The sequence below is a fragment of the Mirounga angustirostris genome, unplaced genomic scaffold (assembly GCF_029215605.1).
Source record: "Mirounga angustirostris isolate CCGP_5_RB_7025 unplaced genomic scaffold, mMirAng1.0.hap1 SCAF_8, whole genome shotgun sequence".
Classification (NCBI taxonomy): Eukaryota; Metazoa; Chordata; class Mammalia; order Carnivora; family Phocidae; genus Mirounga; species Mirounga angustirostris.
In genome coordinates, this window is record NW_026991716.1 from 23,341,924 (window position 1) to 23,365,318 (window position 23,395).

The 23,395-nt window shown below is 38.7% G+C and overlaps 1 pseudogene; it reads left to right on the forward strand.

Annotated features, from left to right (window-relative positions):
* Window positions 1-23,395, forward strand: part of LOC123837500 (tigger transposable element-derived protein 1-like) — a 243,167-nt pseudogene that overhangs the window by 79,787 nt on the left and 139,985 nt on the right.

A 23,395-nucleotide genomic window follows, 5' to 3' on the forward strand; every position in this document is an offset into this window, starting at 1 on the left:
ATCACAATTACTACATAGTTTGATTCTTAATAGCAAAAAGAATCAGAATAATTAAACTCTGAATATTAATCTAATTAGAATTACAACATGACTATATTAGGATGAAGGGACAGGATAAGTTGGATGGAGGGGAAGGCAGGGGGAAGGAAGTAAGATAAATCATCATCAGGAGTGGGAAGTCAATAGGCAAATACCTAAAACTCAGAAATTAAAAAACAAAAATAAGTATACCATTTAGAAATATGGAAGGCAATACCAAAATCAGCTAAAAGAGTTGAAAGTACCTGACATGGTAGGGGAGCTATGTTGAAGATTGCTCTTTGCCTTGACAAATCTTATAATATCAGTGGGCTCCTCAAATCTCATGCATATAAAACTTGAAAAAAACTTAAAATTTAAAAAGTTCGGAGGATTTTTATTTATTCGTTTGCTTTCTAATGTTAAGGAGAACCTCCTCTACCACTCCAAAGAAATGATCAGTATGATGTACGTTTCTCACGAATATTTTGTGGAGTAGATTCCTGTGGTAGAATTCTTGCTACAAGGTTGACACTAGCAAGCTAGCAACTTCCAATGAGAGGCCAACCACATATGGTTTGCTCTCATTTGTATCTTTTATGAGGGTTCAACTTGATACAGTTTTTATATATATTAAAATCCTAGCATAGAGCCTCAATAATTTAGCTAGTCAATGATTTTGAGGGTCTGTGCTGATTGGCTAACTTTTTAATTTGCCATATATTGACTAAGAGCTTATGTTATTAAGCTATACATACATAATATAACTACAGCAATATAAAATATCTTAATCTCACAACATTATTGGTTCTTTTATTAGATTTATTAGATATTTCCAAAAGGAAATATGTTTTCTATTTAAAAACCTTGTTAAGTGGGGCACCTGGGTGGCTCAGTCAGTTAAGTGTCTGCCTTTGGCTCAGGTCATGATCCCAGGGTCCTGGGATCGAACCCCATGTCGGGCTCCCTGCTCAATGGGGAGCCTGCTTCTCCCTCTCCCACTCCTCCTGCTTGTGTTCTCTCTCTCCCTGTCAATAAATAAAATCTTTAAAAAATAAAATAAAAGCCTTATTAAAAATAAGCCATTACTGCCTATTGGGGAACACTCTGATAAACAAATTTAAGGATCCAGTAACAGGAAAGGGAAAGTGGAGGGGAGAGGAAGCAAGAAGATGAAGGTAAGGTGAAAGGCTGGACAAATTTGACAAATCAGCCTGTGCAATTGGTGCATGAAAATGATCAATTTCACATGAAATACCAGTCTTTGTTCTCCTTATAATTTACATCTACTTATCCCCATTCTTGCTGTTACATTTATAAATCCTCTTTCCATTGTCAACCTTTGCATTTTCCCCATGTTCTGCTCTATCATAACATTAAAGTCAGTCATATTTCACTTAAAAATTTACCTCATTCAGCCTCACTCATTCTTCACAACATTAATTTTTTTCCCCCTAAATTAATCTCCCTACTTGTTCTAATTTGCACACACACTCTTTTAAGAGGAAAAAAACCGTAAGTGCCACTTTCCGTTGCCTGCATTATGTACCTTTCTTTCTTACTACCATTCCGGCTCACTGAGCATCTCTCTTTAAATGTATAGGCTTCTTTCTTGTCAATTAAAATCAGCAGGAGTATCAGTGATCTGTCCTAGCCTATGCTGCAAAGTTATTTACTGAAAGGACACTGTTAACCAGAATTTATCTAATAAGAACAATTTCACAAAGGAGGTTATATAGGTATTTATTTATACACACACACGCACGAATAAGAAATGAAGCATTATAAATTTTCTCCCTAATCCAAGCAAAAAAAAAAGGTGAACAAAAGTTCCAGCTAAATCATCAAACTTTTTTTCTGTGCTAACTTACCACAAAGGGGATCCAAGACTGAATTTCACCACGAACGTAGCTTTACATGGCTTCAGCTGTACTCCAGGAGCTTATGAGATAAATGAAAAATAGGAACTCGATAAGCAAGAGACCAAAGTCCCTATTTCTTCACTATGTTGAATGGTACCCTTCAATCCCATGAAAAGGGCAGGCAAACTGTACCAAACTGTACATGTGAATGCATGCATTATCTTTGGAAGGTGTATCATAGCCTTGGCGATTTTATTAGGTTCTCATTCCATTACTCTACATAGATTTAGAATTACTGGCATACTATAAAAATAATTACACTGAGCATTGAAACTAATTTAAAATGAACATTAAGTTAAAATAGTCATCATAGAGATGATACTAAATTGACCACAAAACACAGAACTATTCTTAAAAATATTTTAATAATGAAAAATTGGTAATAAATATTTGATAGGTTGTACATAGATTTTATGTACTTTTTTACAATGATGGTGTATTTCACCCCCCAAAAAAAGCTTTTTAAAAAACTATACTTCCAGACAGAAAGAGAAATCTGTGTTTGCAGTCCCTGAATACATTTTAAAAGGCTAGAAATTGAAAAAGAAAGGATTAGAGAAATAAAGCATGATAAATGTGTTTCCATGCATGGGGATGAGTTTAAAGTGTGGTTTTACTCTTGATTTTTATAAATCAAGAAATGCATGTTTACTTATATATTTAACAAACAAAATAAACATCTATTATTGAAATCACCACACAAGGTGAAAAAAAAAAAACAAAAAATGTAGTGTGCATGCGAAAGAGAAGGACAAGGAGGAAGGCAGGGAAGGACCAAGGGAAAAGAGAACAAAAGAAATGAGACTGTCCATGCTTATGCGCGCACACACACACACACACACACACACACACACAGCAAAACAACCACATGGAGATTAAAAGAACTCTCCTCTTGAGACAAAAGGGAATTTAAAATTACTATTTACAAACTATATTCAAAACATATGAAATATGATCAAAACTGTACTCAAAAGGGAAGTCTTACACTTAAATACTTTCAATTAGTTTAAAAGGAAGAAAATAGTAATAACTCAAAAAGGCAAGAAAAACAAAAGGAAACAACACCAAGAGGATCTTCGAAAAAAGCAAAAGCAAAAAAAAAAAAAAAAAAAAGGCCAAAGTTGCAGTTAATGAATGAGAAAGCAGAACATTTGTAGAACTGACCAAAAAATCCAAATATGTTTTAGTTATTTGTGTTGTAAGAGGAAAATAAACAAAAGCTAAAATGAGGGGAAAAATGTGAATAAGAATGTAAGTTTTCTGTCGCATATTTTTCTTCCATGTTCCTTTCTTTCTTTCTTTCTTTCTTTCTTTCTTTCTTTCTTTCTTTCTTTCTTTCTTTCTTTCTTTCTTTCTTTCTTTCAAAAAAAAACGTTTAAAAATGTAAAAACCCATGTTTACCTCCAGGACACTATAAACACAGGCCCCCTGGAGTGGCCCAGCAGCTGCATTTTGCCAATCCCTGGTTTGAACTATGAATTCAAGAACAGTTGAATATTAAGAAATATATTCGTTTTGGGGCGCCTGGGTGGCTCAGTTGTTAAGCGTCTGCCTTCGGCTCAGGTCATGATCCCAGGGTCCCGGGATCGAGCCCCGCATCGGGCTCCCTGCTCAGCGGGAGGCCTGCTGCTCCCTCCCCCACTCCCCCTGCTTGTGTTCCCTCTCTCCCTGTGTCTCTCTCTGTCAAAGAAGTGAATGAAATCTTAAAAAAAAAAAAAAGAAAAGAAATATATTAGTTTTACACAAGGCATCAGGAAAAAGGCAAATTCTTTCATTCATACCAAGAATATCTTCAATAAACTCCATCATCCATTTCTGTTGAACTCTTCAGAAACTAGACCCAGAACGATAATTCATCAATATGAGAAAGATTCCCTCTCTTAAACCAAAAGCCAGCTTCATACATAAAACCTTCAAGGATGGCCTCTACAACCGTTAACCATTTTATAATATTTGGAAATGGTAGCAAATACAAAAAGGAAGATGAAACAGAAATAAGAATTCTATGAATAGGAGGGAAAAGAAAACAAGTCATGATTTGTGGACAATATAATTATATTTCTAGTCATCTAAAACTTTATTTTTTTTTAAAGATTTTATTTATTTGACAGGGAGAGAGAGCAAGCAGGGGGAGAAGCAAGCAGAGGGAGAGGGAGAAGCAGGCTCCCCGCTGAGCAGGTAGCCCAATGTGGGGCTCAATCCCAGGACCCTGGGATCATGACCTGAGCCGAAGGCAGGCACTTAACTGACTGAGCCACCCAGGCGCCCTAAAAGTTTATTTTAGGGTCTGTAGAATTCCCTTCATTTTTGGAAACTTTTCCCCTTTTCTGGAAACTGTCCCTATGCCCTACCATTTTGTCCTCTTGTCATTTAAAGAATGTCCAGGTTAGTACAATGGGACTCCACCATCTGACAACAGCTGACTGACTGATGGAGAAAAACCCTTAGCCTGAGCTGGGCTAAGCAAAGCCCCTTCCCCAGATGTTTGGACTTGACCCTGCCTTAGTCTTTCTCTGAGTACCTAAACGGTGATATGTGAAACCTTGAAGTAGGTGGTAGCCATAGTTGGCTGAGAAGCAGGAAAGAATGGTCTGCAGAGAGAAAAACAAAGAGGATATACAGAGAGAAGTGAAGACAAAAAGTATTCTAATTACCTTCAGTCCCTGGTTCCAGTGCACACCTGAGACTCTCTCGGGTTCTTGGACTCCATGAAGCCTTCTTAAATCCTAATAATTTTCCTTTTGTTTATGATTTCTGTTACTTGCATCAGAAAATGTTTTAATTTGTGCACCTAGAAAGTGTAAGTGAATCAGCTGAAAAATATTCGTTTCTTTTTTGAATTCTGAAATAACATTAAACTTACAAAAAGGCTACAAGCACAGTACAAAAAACTTTTTTCCTAAGCCATTTGAGAATAGCTGTAGTTGTGATAATCCTCACCTCTGAATACACTGGCAAATATTTCTTATAAACAAGGACATTCCCCAACATAAAAACAATATAACTGTAAAAACCTCCACCTCCCCATTCCCCACTATGCAGATATTGACCTTACTCTACCAGCCTAGTGGCTTTGGGATAGAATTTTTCAGCAACAGAAGAGCAAGAACTATTAAATATTTTTTAAATATTAGAAAGATATCTGGATACAAGATAAATGAGACTTTTCTATTTGAGTTTTTAATGGCATGTGATTTTTTTTTTTTAAAGATTTTATTTATTTATTTGACAGAGAGATAGCGAGAGAGGGAACACAAGCAGGGGGAGTGGAAGAGGGAGAAGCAGGCCTCCCGCGGAGCAGGGAGCCCGATGCGGGGCTTGATCCCAGGACCCTGGGATCATGACCTGAGCCGAAGGCAGACGCTTAATGACTGAACCACCCAGGCGCCCCTGGCATGTGATTTATCACTAGGGAATATAATTTGCAAGAATCAATTTCATAGAGATGGCTGTCAGAAAAAAAATGCTATTACATGTTGGAAACTTTCTGCTCTGGTGTTTTTCTCACTGAAATACTTTTAGAATATAATTTTTGATATTTCAAATTTTCTTGGAAATACATAAAAAATATTAAAACAGGGGGCATCTGGGTGGCTCAACTGCTTAAGTGTCTGACTCTGGATTTCAGCTCAGATCATGATCTCCGGGTCTGAGATAGAGCCCCACGTCTGGCTCTGTACTCAGTGTGGAGTCTGCTTGAGGTCCTCTCTCTCCCTCTCCCTTTGCCCCTCCCCTCCAATTCGTGCTCTCTATCTAAATAAATAAAACTTAAAAATATATATATATATTAAAACAGGAGTCATTATGCATAAATATTGATGGCTTTCCTAAATACCAGCAACAATCAGAAAACAACTCTAACTCAGATCTGACTTTTGAACTCCAAACCTATTTTTCCAACTCCCTACTTAATATAGTAATTTGTATTTCTTACAATCATTTTACACTTACTGCATTCAAAATTAAACTTTTGATTTATAATCCACCAAACATGTTTTCTGTTCTCTCAGAACGCTCCCAACCTAGCCCTCAGTGTTCCTCAGCCCAGAAAAACTTAAAGCCAGCCCTAACTCTTCCCCTTTCTTGAATTCTCCCAATAGCCCATCAGGAACACTTTACTCACCAAATATACCCCAAATCTGCCCACTTCACTCCCCTCCACTATTCTACTAGCCAGGTGCTACCATCCCCATGAATACCAACATGGTGGCCATATTGGCTCTCCACCTCTATACCTTCTATCTCTCCGACTGATTCTCCACACCAGAGTGATTTTTGTAACACGTGAAGTAAGTCAGGTTGTTCTCATTCATTAAATAAATGAAGAAACAGGAAGTTTTATAATTTAAAAAAATAAATCAAAAGCTTCCTTTTTTTTTTTTTAAGAGAAAATATCTAAAAATCTTACTTGGGGTGCTTTCTAGAATACCTGAAGGAAGGATTCAGGCAATTCTTGCCACACACTATCCCCTCGCCAGACCAGAATGTTTGCATGTCGACACCAACATGCATTAGATTCCAGTCTACCACAACCTGAGGGGCTTGACAGGTGCCAAGGAAAAATTTAGAGACATACTTATTTACATGCAATTTATTCATATGAGGGGAAACACAGTCTGTAGTCTGGTCAACAAAGATAAAAGACAAGATTTACAGGAGAGGGAGGTGACAGGACAGAAGATAACTGCAGTGAAAAAGGTGAATCATACTTTATGCTTTCCAACGAAAATAATTAGTTAGAAAATAGTAGTCAGTTTAAGTAATCTGTCCTTGAGCAAGTTGACCAGGGGATTTGAAAACAAATGTTAGTGGTCTCTGGGTTTTCCAAAAACCATAGACATTGAACTCTGCAATGTAAGTGACAGGCTGCCAGCGTCCTTCCTAAAGACCTCCATCTTGATTAGGTCGGTCTCACCCATTCTTTCCATACAACTTCTCTGATACAACGATAATTTTAAAAGTCACTTTAATATTTTGCAAAGAGCTGATTCAAACATGGGTCTTTTAAAGCTAACAGTTTTGTCCTCAGATTATATTTGCAGTAATAATGTTTTCTTCTAATTCAACAAAGATCATACTGTTCCTGGAATACACCCTACTCTCCTTCAGCTGAAAGTTTGATTAAGCACTGACCTCCACCATGCCCACACCTTACTCATCTCCACCTGTGAAAGTCTGCTCAACTCTGATCCATTCTCAGAGCTTCTCAGAACCCCTCCTCAGTTTCAAGGGGATTCTCTGTGTCTTTCCCACTTTCTCCTTGATTGCACCACAGTGATAGCACAAATAACTTCCTGGACCTTAGACAGAAATCCACCTGAACTCAGTGGAAACCTTAAAACCAGAAACACTGGCGAGATGCAGATGAGGTCTGAAGCAGCTGGTTCCTGGGCAAAGCCAATGTGAGACACTCCCAGCCACAGCCCAGTCCTGCAGCCCCTGCGACCAAAGTCAGCCATGGCTTTATGTCTTCACGGCAGCCCTGGAAAGGAGACGTTACCTCTTTGGCCCATTCCTACAAGACACAGAGCTTTAGGAGCTGCTTGCTAGGAGTTAAATCTATGACTACCAAGTTAACTTTCCAAGTGGAATTACCTAGTTATCTGAATCTCACAGTAGACTGGAAGCTGCTGAGGGCAAAGGGACCGGGTTGTTCTCTTTGGTCTTTCTTAGTCCCAACCACAAATGGGTGCTCAAGAACTGTGGTTGAATCTAATTGTCTGAACTGGGACTTAACACCTCCATTTGGAAGTCTAATATGCATTTTTATAGCAGTTGCATCACATTATAGTTTTATATAATTACTACATTATCTTAAAAGGCATATTACCTGAGATAAAACACTCTTCATTCTCTTCATTCCCACCGCACTCAACTGTTCCTGTCCTAGGCTTTAGTGTTATCTGAATTGTACCACCATATCAAGCCAAATGCCTAGAATTTATCCATAATTCTTATCTTTCCTTCATCTCCCGTATCCATCCATTCATCCTAAGGCCTTTAAGGCTCTCCCTCCAAAATACATGTCAAATTGAACTACTTCTCTTCATCTTTTCTGCTCCATTGGGTTCAGGTTTATCTCTTATCTGAACTACTACATTGACCCCTTAACTACTCTTTCCCTCCTTGATCCATTTTCCAACAGTGCAGCTGGACTGGTCATTATAAAACATCTTCCTACTTAAAATTTTCCAATGACTTCTCTTGAATTTTAGGATAAAATCCAAACTCTGAAAATAATCTACGAGGTCCTAAAGTGCTCTGGTCATTTCCTACCCTTCCTTCTTGACTTTGTCTGTTCTCCAGTCACTTGCCAGATTCACACCACATGAGTCTTTCCTCTGTTCCTTGAGTTTCCCAAGTTTCTTCCTGCTTCAGGGCCTTGTCACTTGTTTCCTCTGCTTGGAACATTCTTCCCTCAGATATTCACATGTGTAGCTTATTGCCAGGGTTTCAACTCAAACCTGACCTCCTCTGAGAAGTCTTTTTTTGGCAAAATCCTTCCTAGCACCTTTTAAAATCAGTACCCTCTTTGGGGCACCTGGCTAGGTCAGTCAGTAGAACATGTGACTCTTGATCTCAGGATTGTGAGTTTGAGCCCCATGTTGAGTGTAGAGATTATTTTTTAAAAAATAAAATTAGTACCCTCTTTTATTTCCTATACAATACCTGAAATTATTCTATTTTTCTGCCTGTTATCTTTTGCTTCCCTCCACTAGAATATGAACTCTATGAAAGCAAGACTCTATCTATATGGTTTACCACCATCTCCATGGTGCCTAGGACAGGCCTGGTACATGATAATTCTTCAATACACATCTCTTAAAGACGTAAAGGAATAAACTCCAATTTTCAATATCTGTGATTTATCAAAAAAAGTTAACAGATTTCTGTGGAAATTTTCAATAAAAAGAAATAAAGTTATCCAGAACATATGTTTTTAAAAGGGCTTGAGATCAGCAATTAGAAATTAATACGAATTTGGGGAACCTGGGTGGCTCAGTCGGTTAACCATCTATCTTCATCTCAGGTCATGATCCCAGGGTTCTGGGACCAAGCCCCACATTGGGCTCCCTGCTCAGTGGGGAGCCTGCTTCTCCCTCTCTCTGCTGCTCTGCCTGCTCATGGTCTCTCTCTCTCTGTCAAATGGATAAATAAAATCTTAAAAAAAAGAATTTAATACAAATTCAAAATAGTAGCAAGAGACAAGTTGATCCTGGTTTCTGAAAATTAATAAAGGTAAGTACAAACTTGAAGAAATCATTGCCTTGAAATCCACAATTAAGCAAATTAAAAAACTACAATTAAAAAGATTTGTGGCCTCAATGCTTTGAAATTAGAACTCAATCACAAGAGGAAAGTCGGAAAGAACTCAAATACATGGAGGCTAAAGAGCATCCTACTAAAGAATGAATGGGTCAACCAGGAAATGAAAGAAGAATTAAAAAAACTCATGGAAACAAATGAAAATGAAAACACAACTGTTCAAAATCTTTGGGATGCAGCAAAGGCAGTCCTAGGAGGAAAGTATATAGCAATACAAGCCTTTCTCAAGAAACAAGAAAAGTCTCAAGTACACAACCTAACCCTACACCTAAAGGAGCTGAAGAAAGAACAGCAAATAAAGCCTAAACCCAGCAGGAGAAGAGAAATAATAAAGATCAGAGCAGAAATCAATGAAATAGAAACTAAAAGAACAGTAGAACAGATCAACGAAACTAGGAGCTGATTCTTTGAAAAAATTAATAAGATTTATAAACCCCTGGCCAGACTTACCAAAAAGAAAAGAGAAATGACCCAAATAAATAAAATCATGAATGAAAGAGGATAGATCACAACCAACACTAAAGAAATACAAACAATTCTAAGAACATATTATGAGCAACTCTATACCAGCAAATTAGATAACCTGGAAGAAATGGATGCATTCCTAGAGATGTATCAACTACCAAAATTGAACCAGGAAGAAATAGAAAACCTGAACAGACCTATAACCACTAAGGAAACTGAAGCAGTAATGAAAAATCTCCCAAAAAACAAAAGCCCAGGGCCAGATGGCTTCCCAGGGGCCTTCTACCAAACATTTAAAAAAGAATTAATACTTATCCTTCTGAAACTGTTCCAAAAAATAGAAATGGAAGGAAAACTTCCAAACTCATTTTATGAGGCCACCATTACCTTGATCCCAAAACCAGACAAAGGAGAATTACATCAAAAAGGAGAATTACAGACCAATACCCTTGATGAACATGGATGCAAAAATTCTCACCAAAATACTAGCCAATAGGATCCAACAGTACATTAAAAGGATTATTCACCACAACCACGTGGGATTTATCCCTGGGCTGCAAGGTTGGTTCAACATCCACAATACATTAATAAAAGAAAGAACAAGAACCATATGATCTTCTCAATAGATGCAGAAAAAGCATTTGACAAAGTACAGCATCCTTTCTTGATCAAAACTCTTCAGCGTATAGGGATAGAGGGTACATACCTCAATATCATAAAAGCCATCTATGAAAAAACTCCAGCGAATATCATTCTCAATGGGGAAAAACTGAGAGCTTTTCCCCTAAGGTCAGGAACACGGCAGGGATGTCCACTATCATCCCTGCTATTCAACATAGTATTAGAAGTCCTAGCCACAGCAATCAGACAACAAAAAGAAATCAAAGGCATCCAAATCAGCAAAGAAGTCAAACTCTCACTGTTTGCAGATGATATGATACTTTATGTGGAAAACCCAAAAGACTCCACCCCAAAACTGCTAAAACTCATACAGGAATTCAGTAAAGTGGCAGGATATAAAATCAATGCACAGAAATCAGTGGCATTCCTATATGCCAACAACAAGACAGAAGAAAGAGAAATTAAGGAGTCGATCCCATTTACAATTGCACCCAAAACCATAAGATACCTAGGAATAAATCTAACCAAAGAGACAAAGGATCTGTACTCAGAAAACTATAAAATACTCATGAAAGAAATGGAAAAACGTTCCATGCTCATGGATTGGAAGAACAAATATTGTGAAGATGTCAATGCTACCTAGAGCAATCTACACATTCAATGCAATCCCCAACAAAATAGCATCCACTTTTTTCAAAGAAATGGAACAAATAATCCTAAAATTCGTATGGAACCAGAAAAGACCCCAAATAGCCAGAGGAATGTTGAAAAAGAAAAGCAAAGCTGGCGGCATCACAATTCTGGACTTCAACTCTATTACAAAGCTGTCATCATCAAGACAGTATGGGACTGACACAAAAACAGGCACATAGATCAATGGAACAGAATAGAGAGCCCAGAAATGGACCCTCAACTCTATGGTCAACTCATCTTTGACAAAGCAGGAAAGATGTCCAATGGAAAAAAGACAGTCTCTTTAACAAATGGTGTTGGGAAAATTGGACAGCCACATGCAGAAGAATGAAACTGGACCATTTCCTTACCTCACACACAAAAATAGACTCCAAATGGTTGAAAGACCTCAATGTGAGACAGGAGTCCATCAAAATCCTAAAGGAGAACACAGACATCAACCTCTTCGACCTCAGCCACAGCAACTTCTTCCTAGAAACATCGCCAAAGGCAAGGGAAGCAAGGGCAAAAATGAACTATTGGGACTTCATCAAGATAAAAAGCTTTTGCACAGCAAAAGAAACAGTCAACAAAACCAAAAGACAACTAACAGAATGGGAGAAGATATTTGCAAATGACATATCAGATAAAGGGCTAGTATCCAAAATTTATAAAGAACTTATCAAACTCAACACCCAAAAAACAAATGATCCAATCAAGAAATGGGCAGAAGACATGAACAGACATTTTTCCAAAGAAGACATCCAAATGGCCAACAGACACATGAAAAAGTGCTCAACATAGCTCGGCATCAGGGAAATCCAAATCAAAACCTCAATGAGATACCACCTCACACCAGTCAGAATGGCTAAAATTAATAAGTCAGGAGACGACAGATGTTGGCGAAGATGTGGAGAAAGGGGAACCCTCCTACACTTTTGGTGGGAACGCAAGCTGATGCAACCACTCTGGAAAACAGTATGGAGGTTCCTCAAAAAGTTGAAAATAGAGCTACCCTATGACCCAGCAATTGCACTACTGGGTATTTACCCCAAAGATACAAATGGAGGGATCCAAAGGGGTACGTGCACCCTGATGTTTATAGCAGCAATGTCCACAATAGCCAAACTATGGAAGAGCCAAGATGTCCCTCGACAGATGATTGGATAAAGAAGAAGTGGTATATATATTCAATGGAATATCATGCACCCATCAAAAGGAATGAAATCTTGCCATTTGCAACGACGTGGATGGAACTGGAGGGTATTATGTTGAGTGAAATAAGTCAATCAGAGAAAGACACGTATTATATGATCTCACTGATATGAGGAATTCTTAATTGCAGGAAACAAACTGAGGGTTGCTGGAGTGGTGGGGCGGGGGAGGGATGGGGTGGCTGAGTGATAGACATTGGGGAGGGTATGTGCTATGTTGAGCGCTGTGAATTGTGTAAGACTGTTAAATCACAGACCTATACCTCTGAAACAAATAATACATTATATGTTAAAAAAAAAAGAAGATAATAGGAAGGGAGAAATGAAGGGGGGGGAATCGGAGGGGGAGATGAACCTGAGAGACTATAGACTCTGAGAAAGAAACTGAGGGTTCTAGAGGGGAGGGGGGTGGGGGGATGAGTTAGCCTGGTGATGGGTATTAAAGAGGGCACGTTCTGCATGGAGCACTGGGTGTTATACACAAACAATGAATCATGGAACACTACATCAAAAACTAATGATGTAATGTATGGTGATTAACATAACATATAAAAACAAAAACAAAAACAAAACAAAAAATGATTTGTGGCCTTTGGTTTATCTGTCCTCACTTTATTTGAGTTAAGAAGGAATTTATTGCCATTAAATACCCAGCATCAGCAATAGAAAAGAGCCCATGGGTCATCTCATACCTTATGTACTATTTCTCTTTAAATATATACCCTTTTACTGAGTCCTTATTCCCTTGAATATTTTACATAGTAGAGTCCCCTGTAAGATGCTTAACTTTAGAACTCTCTACCTTCCATGGAGTTCTTAAAGAAGATCAATAGTGCATACTGTAGTGTATATCCTACAACAGTCCATACTACTGATCTAAAAGCCTGCTATTTGCCATGTAGTGTGGGCTTTGACTCCTAAATGAAAATAGATAAAAATCTTCTGAAGATAGAGCGTCTTTCCCCAGTTCCCATGTATCCACATTCTTTCCTCATTCCGAAGGCCTTCCCTGACTACACCCACCCACAGCGGCTACTCCCACCACCAACTCTTCTGAGTCATTCTTTTTTTTTTTTTTAAAGATTTTATTTATTTATTTGACAGAGAGAGACACAGCGAGAGAGGGAACACAAGCAGGGGGAGTGGGAGAGGGAGAAGCAGGCTCCCACTGAGCAGGGAGCCCGATGCGGGGCTCGATCCCAGGACCCTGGGATCAAGACCTGAGCCGAAGGCAGACACTTAACAACTGAGCCACCCAGGTGCCCCAATCTTCTGAGTCATTCTTTACTGCTTGCTGAGCCAAATAACAAGCACATTGTATAGACAAATATTTATTCAGTCTCATGGTGTAACTGGAAAGTGGGGCCACCAGAAAGAGATTGGAACAAGCAAGAATGTTCATTATCTGTAGTACTAGGGCAAAGAGACAAATAGGTGCTGAAATCCAGCCAGCTCAATTTCCCAAGCCAGGTGCTGCCTAAACCATGTGTTCATGGGACTGCATATGCCCAACTGACTTATCCCTTCTATTTCAAATAAAAATGTGCCATGTGGATTAATATTGACCTTGTTCTTCTTCTTAAGAGAAGAAAAACAAGATTCTTCAACTCTCCTAAGACCTGTAAAACAAGGAGGTGATCTCTCCTCTCAGACCAAACTTCTATTTTTTTCATTGAAAAGAGATGGAAATCACAGGATATCACGGTCAGAGACTGGCCCAAAGGGTTTTTATGGTCCCTTCATTCCCAAACAGATGCAGTGCTGGGAAAAATTCAGATATTGCCTATACTGCTCCTTCAGTTGTCTGGATGGTGCTCCTCATTTAACTGAAGGTTGATGACAAAGGGAGTATCATGTTTCCCAGGTGAATGTCTTTACCCTGTTGGGACATTCTCCAAAGTAGGAAGTTACTCATAAGTCTTTTGACTTGCTCTGGGCATAAATTATGGGCCGGTGGTGATCATTATCATAACTCAATTGGCTCGACCAAACCTCTCTTAACTCATTTGGTTCAACAAAGTATAATTGCTTTCTAGTCTTATTTTTCTGTAGAAAATGGAAAGCTAACTCATACAACTTATAAACCAAGAGCAGTTTTTTTCCCAGAAAATTTGCAGAAATTATCTATTCTCTTCACTTACTACAACATAGAACTTATCTTTTAGGAAAGATAGTCACAAAATACTTGGAGATCCTTGGTTAAAAATAATCGACAACTGGTTATATACCCAAAAGAACTGAACACAGAGTACACCTGTGTTCATAACAACATTATTCACAATAGCCAAAAGGTGGAAGCAACCCAAGTGTCCTTTGACAGAGGAATGGATAATCAAAATGTGATGTACACACACGATGGAATATTGCTCAGCCTTAAAAAGGAAGGAAGCTCTGACACAAGCTACAACATAGATGAACCTTGAAGACATTATGCTGAGTGAATTAATCCTTTTGCAAAAAGAAAAGCACTGTATGAATCCACTCATATGAGGTACCTAGAGTAGTCAAATGTATAGATGGAAAGTAGAAGAGTGGTTGTCAGGGGCTGGGGGGAAGGAAGGAATGAGAAGTTATTATTTAATGGGTATAGAGTTTCAGTTTTGCTACATGAAAAGGGTTTTGGAGACCGGATACACAATAATGTAAATGTTCTTAACAATATTGAACTGTACACCCAAAATGGTTGAGAAGATAAATTTTATGTTATGTGTATTTTACCACAGTTTTAAAAAACAATCAACAATAATTGCAATCCATTAAATTCATGTGTCCTTTAAGAAAATAAAATCTGCACATATTAGTGTCAGATGGTCTCAGACCCTTCAATATATTTTCCTGAGTTTTCCTCACACCCGTCTAATCTGTAATCCCATTCCATTCATATCAATTCATTTATCTAAATTCAGTTTAGCATAGATTAAATTTGTCAGATTAAATAGTAAGGTATTTGGTCTTTTTACACAATATTTGTATTTTCTGGCTTTTTAAAAAGTTATAGCTCAGCAGAAACTCTGTATGTTTGCACAACAATCATTTCCTTGGTTCTCTGATCACTGTGGGAGTGATCAGCAGAGAGAGCACCGTGGTTCAGAGGTCGAGCTTCCAGATCAGAAAGCCGCTTACTGACTCAGATTTGGGGCAATATTTAGACTCTCTGTGCGTCAAATTCTTTACCGTAAAACAACAAGAATAATTGTACGTATCCCTAAGGTAATTGCAGATAATACGCATGGTACATTGTGGCCTATTAATATTGTTGAACTTAAAGGTTACGGACTCTTGTTGTTGTTGTTGTTGTTGTTGTTGTTGTTGTTATAGCGGATGGGGCCCTGAGATCCTTCCTCCCTGGTGTGTGACTTCCCGGATTTGTTCTGCTGCAGGCTCACCCTCCCCTCTCTGTATCAGCAGAAAGAGTGGAGATCCACCATTGCCTAGCTTCTCCTCAACAAACTTGTCACTCCACAGATAACCAACATGAAAGCCTCAACCCCACTCCAACAGAGTTCTCTGCTGCTGCCTGACACATAATAAATGTCTGCTAGAGGAAGGATTGAAGAATGAGTGAATGAATGAACCGATCAATCGATCAACTTTCCAACCTTGCTAAATGCTGCCAGTATCTTAATGAAGCAGGTGAGCATGACAGATGAATGGCAGATTATGTTAATGGATGCTTTGTTTGAACGTCCTGTGATTGACAGCAATACTCAAAGACATGAATTCCATCTGGCCTGGGTACCTATGAAGTCTCTGTAAAATATAGAATTAGATTTATAAGGGTTGCCTGCAATTATAATTGGGCTGAAAATGTTGAGAAGTGTGGAATGTGCAGTACATTTCTGGTCCATGAAATTCCACAGATACTTGGAATGAAGAGCATTATTCAAGATAATAATCACATTGTAATGAAGTATTACACTGGCTGGCTTGGACCTGTGAATTTTCTATCAATGAATCCATTCACTTCAATTTAATTCAAATTGTCCAGTGTGACTGAAGACACTGCTGAGGGAAGAACTAACGGTCCTAATCTAATCATCAAAGATCTAATAGCCTAGTTGAGAGGGCCCAAGACATACCTTTGATGTGGCGCTGTCAAACACAGGACTGCCCAATGCAGGACTGAGCCATGAGGTGGAGTTGCCCATCAGACAAGCAAGCAGGAGTGCCAAGGCATCAGAGACAGAGAAAATCCAAGAGGTCAAATGCAAGAGACCAAACCCATAAGGCAGTGCAGAATAAAACCAACAGCAATCAATAATTTAAAGCAGTCACTATAACCTCCTCCAGGAGGTAAAAGTGAACACTTCTGAAATGAAAATAAACATAGGTGTTGTCAGCAGAAAGCGAAACTAGTCAAATGAACCAAATGGAAATTTGAGAATGAAAAAATAGAGTGTCTGGAGCACCTGGGTGGCAGTCAGTTGAGAGTCCAACTCTTGGTTTTGGCTCAGGTCATGATCTCAAGGTCCTGAGGTAGAGCCCTGCATGGGGCTCTGCACTCAGCAAGGAGTCTACCTTCCTTCTCCCTCTGCCCCTCCCCCCACTCATGTACTCGCTCTCAAACAAATAAATAAATCTTGAAAAAAAAAGAAAAAATAGAATGTCTGAAAGAAAATAATTTACTAGGTAGGCTCAATAACAATGGAGATGACAGATAGAATAATCAGTAAATTTGAAAACATATCAACAGAAATGATCCAGGGGCGCCTGGGTGGCTTAGTTGGCTAAGCATCTGACTCTTCGTTTTGGCTAAGGTCATGATTTCATGGGTCATGGGATCAAGCCCCAAGTTGGGCTCCATGCTCAGTGGTGAGTCTGCTTGAAGAGTCTCTCTCTCTGCCCCTCCCCCCACTCATGTGTGCCATCTCTCTCTCTAAAATAAATAAATAAATCTTTAAAAAAAAATAGAGATGATCCAATCTGAAGAATAGACAGAAAAAGGATTAAAAAATAAACAGTTAAAAAATAAACAGTCACAGGAACACATGGGATAATATCAGTGGAGTCCCTAAAGAAGAGGAGAGAGATCTTGTGGCAGACAAAATATCTGAAGAAATAATGACTAAAAACTCTTCAACTTTGGTAAAGATATAAATTTATAAATTCAAGAAGTTTAGTTAGCCCCAAACAAAATAAACTCAAAGAACACCATGCTTATACACATCAAAACCAAACTGCTGAAAAACAAAGATAAAGAAAAGTCTTGAAAGCAGTCATAACAAAATGATGCATTACATAAAGAGGAACAACAATTCGAACACTACAGTCACTAGAGAATACTAAGGAGTCCTCATCAGAGATTATAAAGGCAGTAGAGTAAAATCTTGAAAGTGCCGAAAGAAATGTCAACTCAAAATTCTATAATCAGTGAGAACACCCTCCAGGGATGAAAGTAACATAAGGTTATTCTTGATGAAGAAAAACAGAGAATTCCTTGCCAATCTATCTGCTATAAGAGAAACTGCTAAAGGAATTAAGGCTGAAGGAAAATGTTCCCAGAGGAAAACTTGGAACTTTAGGAAGGAAAGAAAAACAATAGAGGTGATAAATGTCTGGTTAAATGATATTTTTCTTTTTTAAGTTCTCTAAAATATGTATAAAGGTTGAAAGCAAAAAATCAGCTTTGTCTGAGAAGGTGCAAATGTGATACATGTAACAACTATAACATAAAGGGGGGAAGATAAAGTGACCTATATGGTTACAAGTCCTGTATTTTACCTGAAGCTACAAAATATGATCTCTAAGTAGACTGGAAACTTAGTCATATATATTATAATCTGTAGAGCAACCACTGGGAAAAAAAACCACAAACAGATATAGCCAAAATGCTAGCAAATACATTAAAATGGAATACCAAAAAATATTCAAAGGAAGACAGGAAGACGTGACAGAAGAACAAAAAACACAGGAGACAGGGCGCCTGGGTGGCTCAGTCAGTTAAGCGACTGCCTTCGGCTCAGGTCATGATCCCAGGGTCCTGGGAGGGAGTCCCACATCGGACTCCCTGCTCTGCGGGGAGCCTGCTTCTCCCTCTCCCACTCCCCCTGCTTGTGTTCCCTCTCTCCCTGTGTCTCTCTGTCAAATAAATAAATAAAATCTTAAAAAAAAAAACAACACAGGAGACAAATAGAAAAATAACAAAATGATAGGCTTAATTCAACCATATCAGTTATCACATTAATTGTAAATGATTTAAAAACACCATTAAAAAAAGATTGTCAGATTGGATTTCCATAAAAAACACCTATATTCCAAAAAAAACCCCAACTATATTCTACTTACAAGAAACCTACTTTAATTATGATGATATACATATATTAAAAGGATGAAAATAAGCCACACAAACCCCGATCAAAAGAAAACTGTATTGCCTACACTAATATCAAATAAATTATATTTCAGATCAAGGAAAATTACTTATCAGGGATAAAAAGGGACAATACATAATGATGGTCAATTCATCAAGGAGACATACAATCATCAATTTGTATGTAACTAACAAAGCATGAAGCAAAACCTAATAGGACTAAGTGGAGAAATAGACAAGTTCACAAATATACTTTGTTACATCAACATTCCTTTCTTAGTAATCTACAGAACAAGTAGATAGAAAATCAGTGTAGTTTAAAGAATATCTACCAGACAACAATAGAATACACACTCTTTTCTAAGACACGTGGAATATTCACCAAGATAGACCATAAGCTGGGCCTTAAGACAAACTTATTTAAAACGAATTTAAAAGAATTGAGTTCATACAAAGTATGCTCTTGGACCATAATGGAATTAAACTCCACGGCATGTGTTCTTCATTGGCTCTCAGAGTGCCTGGGTTGAGTTTCAGTTGCCCACAAAAGTCATTTGCTTGATTAACTCACCCTTTATTGGCTGCTTTTGTTTTTCTGTCCCACTTCCCTCAACCCACACCAATGTTTCCTGGGGTCATTTCCAAATAAACTCCTTTCTGGAGGTCTGCTTCTGGAAGCCCAAGCTAACACAGCTGCATGTACAGTCAATTCTCATTATCTGTGGAAGTGAGATTTTCTAAAGTCACTGCAAGCCCTGAATTAGCGAATGCTGAACCACATTGCTCCAAGGGAAAATACAGTTGGTTCCTGTGAGCCTCTGGTCATGACGTTTCATCAACTAATCAATAAATAACCTTGTTTTATGCATGTTTCTGTTTAAAGACAACTTATTTAATATACATTGAAAATTTCTTTAAGATAGATCTCATGCCAACAGCACTATTACTCATGTCTAAATGAAGCTTATCTAGCACACATATTTTCCCCATAAGACACATCACAGCCTTCTTGCAGTTAGATACGCTAGACAGAACTTCAACACTACACTTGGAGGCCATTTTAAACAGCAAATCAACACCACCACCAACAACAATAAACACACACACACACACACACACACACGTGGAAAACGTGATACTAAATAGACCATGAGAAAGACACTTGTTTACAGTATGAGAGCTGGAACAAGAAGGCAGAGCACCACCTTGTTCACCCTCAGCTGGGAACATGCATGTAGGGAAACTCCAATGTTTTGATGCTCTGCACATGTCTGTGAATAACTGTGAAAAACCCAGGAGTATTGATTTTGAGGTTACAAATAAATTTTAGCAAGTAAGTGAATTCTCAAGTACAGAGTCTGAGAATAATGAGGATTGACTGTGTCTTCTTAAAGTCTCAATTTGGTGGTTTATGGATAGAACTTTTAATTTACTTTTTCCTTATACAGAAAGGAGAGGCCAGATCAACCTCTGCTAGTCTACAAGGATGTCATCTGCCTCCCCAACCGGGGATGCCATTCTCTGACCTCTTTCTGAGCCCTGGGATCATTGTAAATTATCTAACGTTGTGCTGAATACATCGCTGATGATTCTTTTTGTCACTCCCCTTGGCTCATTTTTTTTTATTATAGCCATTGTTCTTGTTCTTTTCTATGCATTTGGACAGGTTGTAAGTTAAACTTTGGTGCGAACAAGAAAAACTGGGAATTCCTCTGGAAACAATAGCCATTTCCTACACGTGTAATATCTATCAGTTCCAATCATTCTCAGAGCACAATACCTGAGGGAGGTTTCTTTGCATGAGAAAAGGGGTTAAAGGGTAATCCTCCAGCACAAGACTGGTTTAATGTTTGTGCCACACACACACCCACACATAAATGTGGATAAAATAGATGTGGGTGAATGAACAAATCATTCAAGCATAGGGAACTTAGGCAGAGGTGATACAGAGAGTCAAATGTTTACTTCTGAAATGTGTTTCTTCTCTATATCATAATAATTGAAAAGACAAAGAACGTGCAAAAACATACACAATTCCAGAATATTATTTTTAATATCATATATGTATCATATATTTTAATAACATACTACTGTATAGGAAGATGATACAAAGCCTACATAGAAAAAAAAAGAGGATTAATTTGGTAAAGAAAACATAATAGCAGCAGAGGCTTAACCGATCGCAAGCAATGTCGTAGAACTTAAGCAAGAAATAGTTATGATACGGAGCACAGAACATGGACTAGTGATTTTTAATGACTAATTGAAGAAAATATATTTCCGCTCCCCCAGAAATTTATAGATTTAAACAATGCCACGGTTTCCCTGATCCCACATTTTCTAGTTTGTTTTAATGCAGGAACCCAGCAATAGTCAAATTCCTTCTCCTTGAGCTACCACTCCCTGAAAAAGAAATAGTTTAAAGCACAAAAACATTGATGTTAATTTCTTCTGACAACTTAATAAAAACATAGAAATTTACTCACAACCTATTATCAAAGGTGGAAAATCATGGCCTAGAGAGACACTTTCAATAGCTCATCCATCATTCAACACACATTTACAGACTATGTTGTATCAAGCAGCATGTCAGGAAACAGGACCTGGGGTTTACTGTACATGGAATTCTTCTCAGTGTGTGCCCTTGGGTGAGTAACGAGACAAATCCCTAACCAGACACACAGGTGCTCTGAGAAAGAGAAGTAGGGGGATTATAGGAGCTCAGAAGGAGAGAATATACCCAATGGAGGGTCAGAGGCAACTTCCTGGATAAGATGGTAATATGAAGATTCAGAGAAACAGAGCATCCCAAGTTCATCTGAAATGGAAGTTTCAAGTGTGGGGTTGGTGAGAGATAAACTAGACTGGGAGGCAAGGGCCAAATCTTGAGGGCCTTTAGGTCAGGCGAAGAAGTTTGAATTTTTTCAGAAGACCAAGGGGACCCACCATAAGATATTCAATCATGAGGGGAGATTGGGGAGAATTACGAGTGTAGTGTCAGGTTTACTATTTAGGGAGACCAGTGAGGAAGCAGATTGACAATGGGCTGCAGATGCGGTGCTGAAGTCAGCAAAACTGGTAAGTGGCTGGGATGGTAACTTTAGTAATGATAATCCAAATAACAGTAATCCAAACACAACAAGGGCCTGAGTTAAGACACTGATAGATGGGAAAGGGAAAGAAGTGAACAAATATTGAGGAGTCAGAGTCACTAGGGCTTGGCAACTGATAGAAGTTAGGTGTCAGTGGGACAGAGGGATTCTGGGCTATTTCCAGGTTCCTAGCATGCAGTTAACGGGACAATGGTACCAAAAATCATTCCTCGTGACTGAACATGACAGCCTTCTTGTATGTCATAACAGTATCTGACGTCTTCAAAATGCTCACCATTAAGGGACTTCTTAAAAATATTGATATTTCTTTCAGAGGTGTTTCATCTTCTGGAGTCCAAGAGAATTTCCCAGTATTTCTGCAATTTCTGACTAGTGTATTTCCATTGCCTTTGAGGGTCACCTAACTCCGCCGGGGAGAGGATCCAGGTCTTTGAGAGACAGCTCGGCCTACCAGCCACACCTTGTACTACCTGAAGTTTTAGAATAATTCCAAATTGTTCTACCCTGGCTTTCTGTCCTGCCCCCGCCTGCACTATTACCCAGATCTGCCTGATGAGGCACAAATACTAACAGGCCATCAACATGAAATAGTAAAATTACTGCGGACTTCAACTCTGAGCTCTGAGTTGAAATAGGATTCTGACTACTTCCAAGTCTCAGGTCTTTGGGCAAGCCATGTAATAAATCTTTCTTGACCTCTGTTTCCACAACGGCAAAATAGGGGAACACCATTCTTCCTATGGGATTACAGAAAGAATTATAATTAGTCTGGCTCACTATATATAAGTAATTCAGTGTCAGGGGGCGCCTGGGTGGCTCAGTTGTTAAGCGTCTGCCTTCGGCTCAGGTCATGATCCCAGGGTCCTGGGATCGAGCCCCGCGTCTGGCTCCCTGCTCGGCGGGAAGCCTGCTTCTCCCTCTCCCACTCCCCCTGCTTGTGTTCCCTCTCTCGCTGTGTCTCTCTGTCAAATAAATAAATAAAATCTTAAAAAAAAAAAAAGTAATTCAGTGTCAGTTTCAAATTCTGACTGGCCCCAGGCCTACTTGGATGTTGTACCTTGAGCCCTGTAAATCACAAAAATTTAAACTGAGTAAATTTGAAGAGCTAATTGGCTTTATTAAATGACTCATGAATCAGGTATCAAGCCATCTAACATAGAAAAGAGCTCTGTGGGGCTGCAGAAAAGGAAATGTTTTTAAAGGCAGAAAGGGAGCAGAAAAAAAGGAAATTATTAGCAAAGAATGCATTGTTTTTGGCAAGTTCACCCTCCTAAGAGAACAGAAGGGATTTATCAGTAAATTTCCTATTGACTGGTTAAAGGTTACATGGGGAGGAGGGGGGTAAAATTTAGTTAGGTATTAAGTCTTAGTTTGCTGACCCTGGGGCTTTACCACAAGTGACTCTATTTTGCACCTGTAGTTTTCTTTTGAGCCCAGTTTAAAGCAGTGATTTTTACTGTTCTTGAACTGGGGGAGGTGATGGCTAAAGGCCCTTCCAACTCTTAAGGATTCTTTCCCAAAGAAAATACTTCGTTAAATGCTTTGGCAGAACTCAAAAATATCCAGGGAGAGTTACTGACATGAAAAGACGGGTTTAAAAATACTCAGCAGACCATTTCTGATCCCCAGGTGTTCTACCAGGTCTGTACACCTCTCATCTTTGGCGGTAAATCGTGTGTGTGTGTGTGTGCGTGTGTGTGTGTTACACACCCTCACTGTTTCCCCCCTTAACGC